Below are 12206 nucleotides of genomic sequence, written 5' to 3' on the forward strand. Positions count from 1 at the left end.
ATGAGTGAATCCTCAAATAAATTTGGGAATATATATTAATTACAAGTTTCTTTGTATTATTAGATGTTTTGAATGTATTGGAGATTCAATTATGACATGATTTTTTATTACAATTTTGATTCTATTGTTTTCCCGACATTAGAGGGAGAGAAATAGTAACTTGTAATGAGTTAGGGGGAAAGTAATTTGAACCAGAAGTTCAACAAGGATAACTTATTACAAGTTAACTGTTAGATGTATTTACAAAATTAATCAAAATAATCAATTATTATATATCATCTGATATTTTAATTTGAATCAAAGTCTTAGTAGGACAACCAATTAGAATAAATAATTGATTGATCGGTCCTAAAGATGAAAATTCTTCTAGATGGTCATATGTGGAGGTGGGTGCTCTAGAAGAGACCCAAGACATAACTAATAAGTAAGAAATTAGAAGAGATTCAGGTACCTAAAACTGAATATTAAAATAATAAAAATAAGTGATCTTGATAAGCTATGTCAATTTGAGAAAATATGGAACCGAATAATAAAAGTGGTCAATAATGATTTTGCATGCAATATTATGATTGAAATAATGAAATAAAATAAGGATCTTGAATAAATCTATTAAGACATATAGATATGGAATAAATTGATCAAACTAGAAAGACGAAACTCAAGTACAATTAAATTTGTGGAGTTTTTGGACCAGTAGTCCAAATATCTACAGGTATAAAGCTAGTGATGGTACAGATGAAGTAGTTTTGCAAAAGCGGAATAAAAATATGAAGTCTTTCACTAAGTCCTGGCATTGATTACAAAAAGATATAATATTCTTTTTTTAGTGGATACAATAACCTTTAAATATATTATTTTGGAAATTCATAAAAGATTTAACTTGCGTCTAATGATTGTTGTTACAACCTTTTATGAACCACTATATAATAAAGTTTATATTAAAATCCTTGAAGGATTTAGGATGCTAGAAACATATTGAAATTCTCGGGAAATTGTTCATTTATATGAATTAAAATAATTTGAATATATGTAGTAAATAGTAGTTGGAAGATTATAAATGTAACAACCTGTTTTCAGTCAAATCGGAACAGTGGTTTCGAGACCACAAATCCAAGTCTGTAAGAAAAATTATTCTAATATTATTGCATGGTCTGCATTATGATAGGAATGTTGTATAAAAATTTAGTTAAGAAAATTTTACTGATTACATATCTAGTTTGATAAAGGACCAAATTGCATAAAATGCAAAAGTTGAATTCTAGTAGCTATAGGTATCAAATAGCAATGCAATTCAAAATTGGAGGTCCTTATATGGCAAATAGACCATTAAGAGCAGTTAGTAGATAAGTATGATGATTCATCCATGAAAAATTAATTAAAGAAAATGACAAAAATGAAAAGATGATAAATAAAGATGATAAATAATAAAATAAAAGAAAATATCATCATATTATCATCTTTCCCAAATGAAAATTCATGAAAACCCTAGCTATGGGTATTGAATTATAGCAAGCTTATTTTACTCAATTAGGTATGCTTTCTTGTCCCGTTTTTAGTAATTTTTATATTTTCGAGATCGTAATAGTTTAATTTAGCTATCTCGGGGATTAATTTGCAAAGTTATCAAAGTACTAAGGATTTTTCATGGATGAGCATGTATGAATTATGAAATTTATGGTAGAAAATGAAAGGTTGTTGATAGATAAACAACTTTTGTAAAGTAAATTTTGATGAAATTATGATTTAGGGACTAAATTGGAAAGATGTAAAATTTATGGAAAATTTCTAAATTTTATGAAATACATAGGCTGTTAATGTTACATGTAACAATTGATTAGGCTTGGAATTTCGGGTTAGAATGCATGAATTTCATTTTCGAGCTTAGGGACGAAATAATAATTAAATAAAAGTGTAGGGGAAAATAGTAATTTTGCCTAAGATGTGAATTGGATTGAATTGAATATGAATTGTATTAAATTCAATTAAATTTACTCGTATAGATCTGGATAGACAAAATACGAAATTAGATCAAGGAAAAGAGAAAGTGTCAAACTAGTAGACAACAAATCAATGAACACTTGTCAAGGTAAATTCATGTAATTAAATTGTGTACATTTATATGTTTGAATTGAATGTTGTATATATATGAATTGTGTAATTTCTATGTAGATGAAATTGATTAAAAATCTGACAAAGTCCGATAAATGTTAAGTCTCGTTTGAATAAATGAAATTCGATAGATGCAAGATTCTCGAATTGGTTGTGGTCCTGCATATGTTGCGGACACACCACAACATGAAAGAACGTCCCGTTATAAGCTCTCATGAGCATCCCGATATTTGGCCCTCTCAAGCTTCCCGTTATAAGGTTCTGGCTAGCTTCCCGTTAATAGCTCTTCGGAGCATCCCAATCGATTGTGTCATGTATGTGTTGTGGACACAACACAGCTCTTATGAGTGTCTCGATATATGGCTCTTCGTAAGCTTCCCGATTAAAGGCTCTTTGTGAGCTTCTTGATTAATGGCTCTCAAGCGCTTTTCGATATAGCTTGCTTGAACTTCCTAATACATGGCTATCTGGAGCTTCATGTTTAATGGCTCTTCGTAGCTACCCATTATTGGCTCACACAAGCTTCTCGATTATGACTCTTATGACCTTCCCGTTATACAGATCACATGAGCTTCTTGTTATATGGCTTGAGAGAGGGCTTCCCTGTAACATCTCGAAATAGGGCCTAGTCAAAATAGTGGTTTCAGGACCATAAATTCGACATCAAAATATCTATTTTTTGGTTATTATGAGGCCTAGAATATGAATATATGCATGTGTTAAAATTTCACGAAGAAATTCTAAGTATAAGATGTCCAATTTGAATTAAGGACTAAATTGAATAAATTGCAAAACTTGGATTCTAGAAGCAATTTGTATGAAATTTTAAAGAAAGGGCATGAGGGCATTTTGGTCATTAGGCATTTTAATGAAATAAAAAGCGAAAAAAAAAGTAAAAATATGCTCATCTTCTCCCATAGCTGCCGAAATTTGGAGGACACAATAGCTAGGGTTTCTTCAATTTTCAAGCACAATAGTAAGTGCTCCCAAGTCCCGTTTTTTATGTTCTTTCTATTTTTGAAATCCAGGTAACTTGCTTTCTCCATTTCTACCCATATTTCATGCTAGGGTTCATGTTTGAAAATTTATCCATGCATGAGTTGCTTGTAATTTGATGGATTATGGAGGGATATGAAAGATGAATGTGTATTAAACATCTTTTCCTAGTTGATTTTCATGAGAAACCCTTATAGGGACCATTTTGTAAAAGATGAAAATTTGTGGTATAAATGAGAAAATAATGAAAAATATGGGTTGCCATAAGAGAGAAAACTGTTTGGTTAGGCTTGTGTAAGATAGAAATTGTATGTGTTTCATTATATGAGCCTAGGGACTAAATCGTAAAAATGTGAAAGGTTAGAGGCAAAGTAGTCATTTGGACCGGGGTAGGTATTAAACTTGAAATATGCAATGTGGGGTATTAATGAGTTAATTTTGCTGTTATAGACCTCGAGGAACAAATTCCGAAGGTCAATCGTGGTAAACGCAAGGTTTCGGAATAACTGAAACACAATCCCGAAAACAATACCAGGTAAGTTCGAATAACTTAAAGTAAACCCCTAATATACATAATTGTATGATTTATGAATGCATGATATTTGCATTTATTGAGGGTATGAAAATGCATGAAATGCTCTTTTGGTAATGACTTGTTGATAACTGTCGCGGTTGAAGTTAAAAAGGGAATTCGATGGATAAACCATGTTTTACATGTGAATTGAGATCCTGCATGTGTTGCAGTAAGGATTTAGCCCGGACAGGTAATCCGTGATCTCAAATATAGAAAGGAATATAGCCTGGACGGGTGTTCCTTGAATGATCGAGCCTCCCGAAGAATATATGTGCACTGGATTTAGGCCGGATGGGTAATTTAAATTGGGTCTGAATGTAGCCTGGACTGGTAATTCAGATCCGAGCTCACTAAGGGTGTTTGTTGTTATAAGGGATTTACCCTAGACTGGTAATCCTGACATCACCTTACGGGTTCATATAATGGGGGATTTAGCCTAGAGTAGTAATCCTGCCATATGATGTAGGGTTCACGGGAGTGCATATATGTGAAATGATCATTCGTAAGAATTGACGAATAATGGGTATTCCATCGAGATTTTCTAGAAACTCAATGAGATTAACATGGGATACATATATATATATATATATATGTGAATGAAATGTTGAATGATGAGCTCATCTAGTTAAATTACATGATATGTGATTATGTGACTAACTCACTGATTGAGTGCATGTGATAGGAAATCATTTCATAATGGATGATTTCATGAATCAAGTATAGATGTATTCTAATTACTCGGTAAGTTTACTTTCTGATTATTCGAGCTTACTAAGCATGAAAATGCTTACCCCCTCTCTTTTTCCTATTTTACAGAGCTCAAGGTCTCATAAAGATTAGAACACGGTTGGAGAAGCAACACACTAACAACTAGTCAAGCTTTCGTATAAAGACACTTCTATTTTGTTAATGGCGTGTATAGGGCTCTGAGTATTTTGTCATATGTGTCATTTGAATTGCTGAATGAAGGCATGTAAAGATGCATTCATCTTTTTGTATAAGGCCATGGAAATTGGAATAATTAAAAGTAGGCTATGATATGCCTTTATATGCTTGTTCATGCTCTATTATGATGGGTCGCTGCAAGTGGCAATGAGTTCAAAAACGAGCCAAATTTTGAATGTGCTACAATCACATAAGAACCCATAAATACTAGATGGGAAATAACCTTTTTGTATGAAACCAATGATATGAGGTTTCCATACAACTATTTTCATTAAGATTATTTACAAGCGTAAAATTATGTTTTCTCTTAAACTTGAAAACCACTGGGCACAAGTAGTAGAAAAGGGTGACTAAAGGCTTGGAAAATAGCCTAATAAAGTCCACATGGTTGGACACACGATCGTGTGTCTAGGCCGTGTGCGACACACAGTTCCCTCTCATGGGCATGTGCTATGGCCGTATGTCCCCTACACTTAAAATTTTAGCTCAAAGTTGTACACGGGTTGGCCAAACGGGCGTGCACCATGGTCGTGTTAAAATGACAGTGTCGTCCACGGGTAGGCAGCACGGGCGTGTTCCATGGCCGTGTTGATAAGTTAGTGTTGCCCACGGTTGAAGGGCATGGGCGTGCCCTGAGATACACAGGCGTGTGAATCCACACGGACCACCTACACGGGCGTGTGTCCCTTTATGTTAAGGAAAATTTTCTGAGGAGCCCAAAGTTAATTGAACGTGCCCGTATATGTTCTGCATTGCTTTCCGACATGTTATAGGTCTCGAAGGCCTATAAAAGGGACGAGATGTTCATGATTGAAAGGTTTTAAATTCAAATGAAATTTTATTATCCAAGTTAGTATACTGAAAGTGTAAAGTTACGGTAATGCCTTGAGCCCTGTCCTGGTGTTGGATTCGGGCTAGGGGTGTTACATTTATTGGTATCAGAGCTACAGTTTAGTCAGTTCTAGGACTACCGTGGAGGATGGTAAAGTTTGTTATAATGCCATTATTTGAATGTTGAAAGTGTGACGTCTCCGAATTGTTGAAATTATTTTGAATTTAGTAAATGTCTTCCAATCAAGCACAAGATGAGTCCGAGGGAGCCGAGAGCCATGCTCCAGCTTCCGTACAACGAGCTGTATCTAGTAGTAGTAGAAGGCTGATGTCAGAAGGCCGAGAAGAGGCTCGAGCTACCTTTTTTGATATGATGGATGAATGGTTTGGGGATTATCTAAGAAATCGCCCCAATATACCGAGACCTCCCTCGCCCCCTAACCAAACTAATGAGGATGTGCCACGAGGTATGACACCGATACGAATTGGTAAAGCCCCGGTAAATAAGCTTAGAAAGTATGGGGCTGAGGAATTCAGAGCGAAAGTTGATGATGACGCTGAAAGAGCTGTGTTCTGGCTCGAAAATACTACGAGGGTGCTAGATGATTTGTCATGCACACCCGAGGAAGTTTTGAAGTGTGGTGTGTCCCTTTTGAAGGACACTGCATACAATTGGTGGAAAACCGTATCCTCGGTAGTGCCGAAAGAGAATATTACTGAGATTTCTTCCAATCAAAGTTTAGGAAGAAATATATTAGCCAACGATTTTGTACTCGAAGCAAAAGGAGTTCCTGGAGCTCAAACAAGGTAACAGGACTGTAGTGGAATACGAGAGAGAGTTCGTACGACTAAATCAGTACGCAACTGAATGGGTCCAAACGGAATCAGAAATGTGTAAACGCTTTGAGGAAGGTCTGAATGAGGACATCAAGTTGTTGATTGGGATCTTAGAAATACGGGAGTTCGCCGCATTGGCCGATCAAGCTAAGAAGGCCGAGGAACTTAATAATGAAAGAAAACAAGCTAAGAGAGAGGCTCGAGTTGCGAGTAAGAGGTCTAGCGGTAAAACACTCTCGTTCTCCATGAAGAAAGCCAGGAGCCTGCATGAACGCTCCACTTCATCAGTGGGATATTTGGGTAGATCAAGAAGCTCTAATCGACGAGGTCAAAAGTCTTCCTCCTCGATGGTGACTAGTGTGGGGAGTGTAGATGATCAAAAACTGAAGTGTAAGAGCTGCAATAAATTTCACTTCGGAGAGTACCGAATGAAAAGCGGCGCATGTTTTAGATGTGGTTCTCTTGATCATTTTCTCAGAAACTACCCGGAACAAGCTGAAAAAGATGAGGAATTAGCTCTGAAGTCTAATGCTCCCATTTCACGAGGTAGGCCTCTGAGATACCCTGGGAATGCTAGTGGAAGTCGAGTTGTGACGAAAGACACTACAAAATCAGAGGTTCGAGCCCCGACAAGAACGTACGTAATACGTGCTCAAGAGGAAGCCTCTGCTCCTGATGTTATTACGGGTACTTTCTTTCTTTTTAATATAAGTGTTGTTGCTTTGATTGACCAGGGTCAACGCATTCATATATCTGCATGAGATTGGCGTCTAGTGTGAACATACTTGTGGGACTTACAGATTTCATCATTAGAGTATCGAACCCACTAGGCTAATCAGTCCTAGTTGATAAAGTCTGTAAGAATTGTTTTAACTAACTAATTATCTAAACTAAGAATTCGTAGAAAGTAGAATTGGAGGATTATTTTTGTAAAACGATTGAATTAAGACAATACCTAAGGAAAAATCCACCTAGACTTTACTTGTTATTCTGGCTCCGAATCGAACGATTTATTCATTTAACTTGTCCCGTAGAGATCCCTAAGTTATGTTATTATCCCTATTCAGGACTAATAACGCCTAATCCCTAGATTGAATAATTGAGACTTTTCTCTAATTAACACCCTAGGGTTGCATTAACTCGATCTATGGATCCCCTTATTAGGTTTCACCCTAATCTGGCAAAATCCTATCACCCTATGTCTAGACGCACAATCAACGCTACTTAATTATGACAAATGTACTCTTAGACATGGTCTATTCCTCCTCTAAATAAGACCTTATCTTGAATCAGTAACCTGGGATATCAAAACAAGAATTAAGAACACACAATTAAGAACAAGTTAAATATTTATCATAAAATTCAGAAAATAATAACAAGATTCGTCTTAGGTTTTATTCCCCTTAGGTATTTAGGGGATTTAGTTCATAACTAAAAAGGAAAACATCTCAGAAGAATAATGAATACAAAACATAAAGAAAACCCAAAAATCCTAAAGGGAAATTAGGGGAGATCTTCAGTCTTGATGGTGACTCCGGCTTCTGAGATGGATCAATCGGCTTTGCTTGAGCAGTTCCCTGCCTTCTTCTCTCTGTGTCCCTTTTCCTCTTCCTTTAGGGCATATTTATAGGCTTTAGAATGCCTAAAAGCCCTCAAAATTAGCCTTTTCTGAATTAGACTCAACTTGCGCTCAGCAAGGACATGCCTGTGTGCGATTACTTCAGGCCATGGTCAAGCCTGTTAAATAGGCACGGGCGTGTGGTCTACCTATGTGAGTCGTGCTTCGATTCTGCCAAATTGACACGGCCATGTAGTCTACCCATGTGAGGAAGTCCAGGCCATGTTGATTTCGTATCTCAGTTTTTGGTTCGTTTCTCGTTCCTTTTGCTCTCCTATGCTCACCTAAGTATAAAACATGAAATTAAGGCATTAGGAGCATCGAATTCACCAATTCTAAGGAAAAATCATCCATAAAATACGTTAGGCATGGGGTAAAAATATGTATAAATTACGGTTTATCATCTATTTAAACACCTGAGAAGGCACTTAAGAGGGGGACGCAGAGTAGGAAGTAAGGAATTACTCAAGGAAAGCCGATTGATCCATCTCAGAAGCCGAATTCATCATCAAGACTAAAGATCTCCCTTCAAGTTCCTTCAGGAGTTTTGGGTTTTCTTATTTTTTGTTATCTTTATGCTTTTGAGATGTTTTCCTTCATAAGTATGAACTAAAACCCCTAAATACCTAAGGGGAATGAAACCTAAGACGAATCTTGTTATTATTATCTGAATTGTATGATAAATATTTGATTTGTTCTTAATTATGTGTTCTTAATTTTTGTTTTAATAGTCTAGGATATTGATTCAAGTTAACGCTCTTATTCAGAGGAGGAATAAACCCTATCTAGGAGTAAATTTGTCATAATTAAGCGAAGTTGATTACGTGCCTAGAGATAGGGCAACAAGATTTTTCCATATTACAGTGAAACCTAATAAGGGAATCCATAAATCGAGTTAATGCAATTCTAGGGTGCTAATTAGAAAGTGATTTCAATTATTCAACCTACGGTTAAACGTTATTAGTCTCAAGAGAGATAATTAGGGATTTCTACAGATCAAGTCAAATGAATAAATCGTCTGATTCAGAGTCAAATAACAAGTGAAGTCTAGGTGGATTTTTCCTTACGTATTTTCTTAATCAATCGAATTTTCTAAAAAGTATTTTCCCAAATTTTATTTCTGTGCATTCTTAGTTTGGTAATTAGTTTAGATAACCAAACCTCTTGATTTTTAGGCTAGATAATAAAAAGGAAGTAAATACTACTCATGGTTCCTTTGGGTTCAACAATCCGGTCTTGCAGAACTATACTACTGTTCGATAGGTACACTTGCCTTAATCGTGATAATAAGTTAGTCTCAAGAACGATTCATTTATAAATTTTTAAAACCTGTCACAAATATCACGCATTAATTGCATTGAAGAGGTGTAAGGTGCTTTTGTACTAGGAAGGCAGATTACAGATGTAACAACCCATTTTTTAGTGGTGTCAAAAACAGTGGTTTCGAAGCCACCAAATTCGACGAGTAAGTTTGTAAATATTACTGTTTAATATTTACAAGTTAATTGTGACTTTGAAAAGGTTTTTTATTTGATAATTTTTATTTTTTTTAACGATTTATTAAGTTAAAGTGGTTAGACCCTAAAATCAAGTGGTTTTAGAAAATGAGGTATCTGGACATCGTTTCTATAAGCCGAGTAGTAAATATTTTTATAAATATTTACAGAGTGTTATTTAGGTGGTATTAAAGTTCCGTTGAAAAATTTTAATGTTTTAATAGTTAATTAATTAAAAAGGACTAAATCGTAAAAGTTGAAAAAGTCAGTCGCTATTAGTTTAACGGTGTTAATTGATTAAAGAATTATAATTGGATGGCCTTATTCTGTAAATTAGCCATCCTAAATATAATGGGACGATTGGATGCTTTAATTTCTTTTAATTATAATGTTTTATATGTTATTTATTTAATAAAATAAAATATAAGGTAAATAAAATAAAGAAACCAAATGTTTTCTTCCTCGTTTGTTCTTCACCACTGAAGATTGCCATGGAAAAAGAATGGGAGAAGCTTTAAGCTTTGGCCTTGCTTTGGATGGTGCATGTAAGTCCGTTTTAGCCCTGTTTCTTTTAATTTTTATGTTTTTAAGATCGTTGCAACTAGGTCCAGCTAGTCTGTATCTTCGATTTTGAAACTGTAACACCCCATACCTGTATCCTACGCTGAGACAAAATACGAGGCATTACCTAACTTTAACTCGTACTTACGACCAACTTCGAGTCTCCAAGACTTGGGCAAGTTTAAAGCTTTCTCAAACGTATCAAAACATCTTTAACATGGGCCTACGAGGCCCAAAACACTCATCCAAAATCATTCAGAACCAGTTCGAGTTCTTTAATCAACTTTAGAAGAATGACACTCGACACAGGGGCACACGCTCGAGTAGAAGGGGCACACGCCCGTATAGCCAATTCAAAATAGTCGTGTTAATGGCCCATGTGGCTCACACGGCCTAAGCAATATAGGGACATGCTTGTGTCTTCCACTCGTGTGGAATTTATTTTAAATGCACACCTATAGGGCTTTTCACACGGCCTGGCACATGCCCTGGTATACGCCCATGTGCCTAGCCCGTGTCCTTCACACGGCCATAACACGCCCGTGTCCTAGCCCGTATGTAAAAACATGGACATTCTATTTCTAACTTCAGCAACCCCAAAATGTCACACAACCAAGGCACACACCCGTGTGCTAGGCCATGTCCTTCACACGGCTGAGACACATGGCCGTGTCTTTGCCCGTGTATTTATTATCATGCATACTGACTTAAAATTTTTACGTGAAAGGGACACATGGACGGACCACACGCCCATGGGGCTGGCCATATGTCACACATGGCCTAGACACACGCCTGTGTGTCTACCCATGTGGACAAAATCAGGCTACTTACCAAGCCTCTTTGCCACCCTTACACAATCTACACAAAAACAACTAAAACTAGTACAAGACTTCTTCATGCAATAAAATCAGCTACAATAGACAACATTTCATTTGTGCAATTTACTCATCCATGAACATAACACCATTTGCATATATCAAAATGAATGTTAGCCATCATTCAATGCTTAATACAAAGTGAGGGAATTATCCCAAGCCAACGTATTTGGCCAAATTACAAACACACAAAACACAAGTCTAATCCTCTATACATGCCATATACAAAAATATAAATCAAACTATACTGAATGCTTCGATTGATAGTGTGATCGATATCTCTGACTTCCTTTGATCCTTGAGCTAACTATGCGGCAATATAAGAAAAAGAAAGGAGAGGGAGTAAGCATAAAGCTTAGTAAGTTGCACATAAATAAATATACAATACAACTTTACCATTCATCAACAAGCTCAAAGAACAAAAGTGGGAGCTTACTCACCAATATTCCATACTCTTCGTATAGTATATATTGAACTCACAATTCAACTATACCCAATAGGTACCTATATCACTCACAACTCGGTCATACTTTCCTTAATAACTAGAAATCATAGCTTTCACCATTGAATTTTTTGGAATTCTATCAGATATTCCGTAAGCCTCATACATAGGGTAAGGTGTCGATGCCATGTCCCAGACATGATCTTACACTGACTATCATCTCACAACCGACGCATGTCTCAGACATATCTTACACTAGCTTACATCTCGAGGCCGATGCATGTCCCAGACATGTCTTACACTAGCACTTGTCTCAATACCGATGCCATGTCCCAGATATGGTCTTACACTGGCTTTCATAATGTGGCCGATGCATGTCCCAGACATGTCTTACACTAGCTCACACAAGTGACCCAATCGTCATGGCATGAATATCCTATTTCTTTCCGAGGTTCAAACGGAAACTCTACTATCTCTATTATCATCATACTTTCTCATTTCCACAATCAAGTAATTCATACTATCATAATTCAATACAATTCAACACATACATTAGCAATATAGTTGTATTATTTACATACAACTTACCTCAGATTAAAAATTTGACAACTAGTCGATTTAATCGATTTGCTTGGCTTTTCCCCGGTCTAGGTTCGAACTCGGTATTTATTGATCTATAATAAAAAAATTTACTTATTTAGTCACTTTATCAACCTAGGCACTTAAAAATTTATAATTGGGCAAAATGACCACTTTGCCCCTAGACTTTTGTAAAATGACCTTTTTACCCCTCGACCCAAAAATTGATTTTTATCGAATTTATTCATTTCTTAAGACTAGACGAGCCCTTTTTACTCTTAAAGCAGCTCTAAATTCCCACTATTTCACATATTTAACATCTATTTTACTACTTATGCAATAT

The sequence above is a fragment of the Gossypium arboreum genome, chromosome 4 (genome assembly GCF_025698485.1).
Source record: "Gossypium arboreum isolate Shixiya-1 chromosome 4, ASM2569848v2, whole genome shotgun sequence".
In the NCBI taxonomy this organism is placed as follows: Eukaryota; Viridiplantae; Streptophyta; class Magnoliopsida; order Malvales; family Malvaceae; genus Gossypium; species Gossypium arboreum.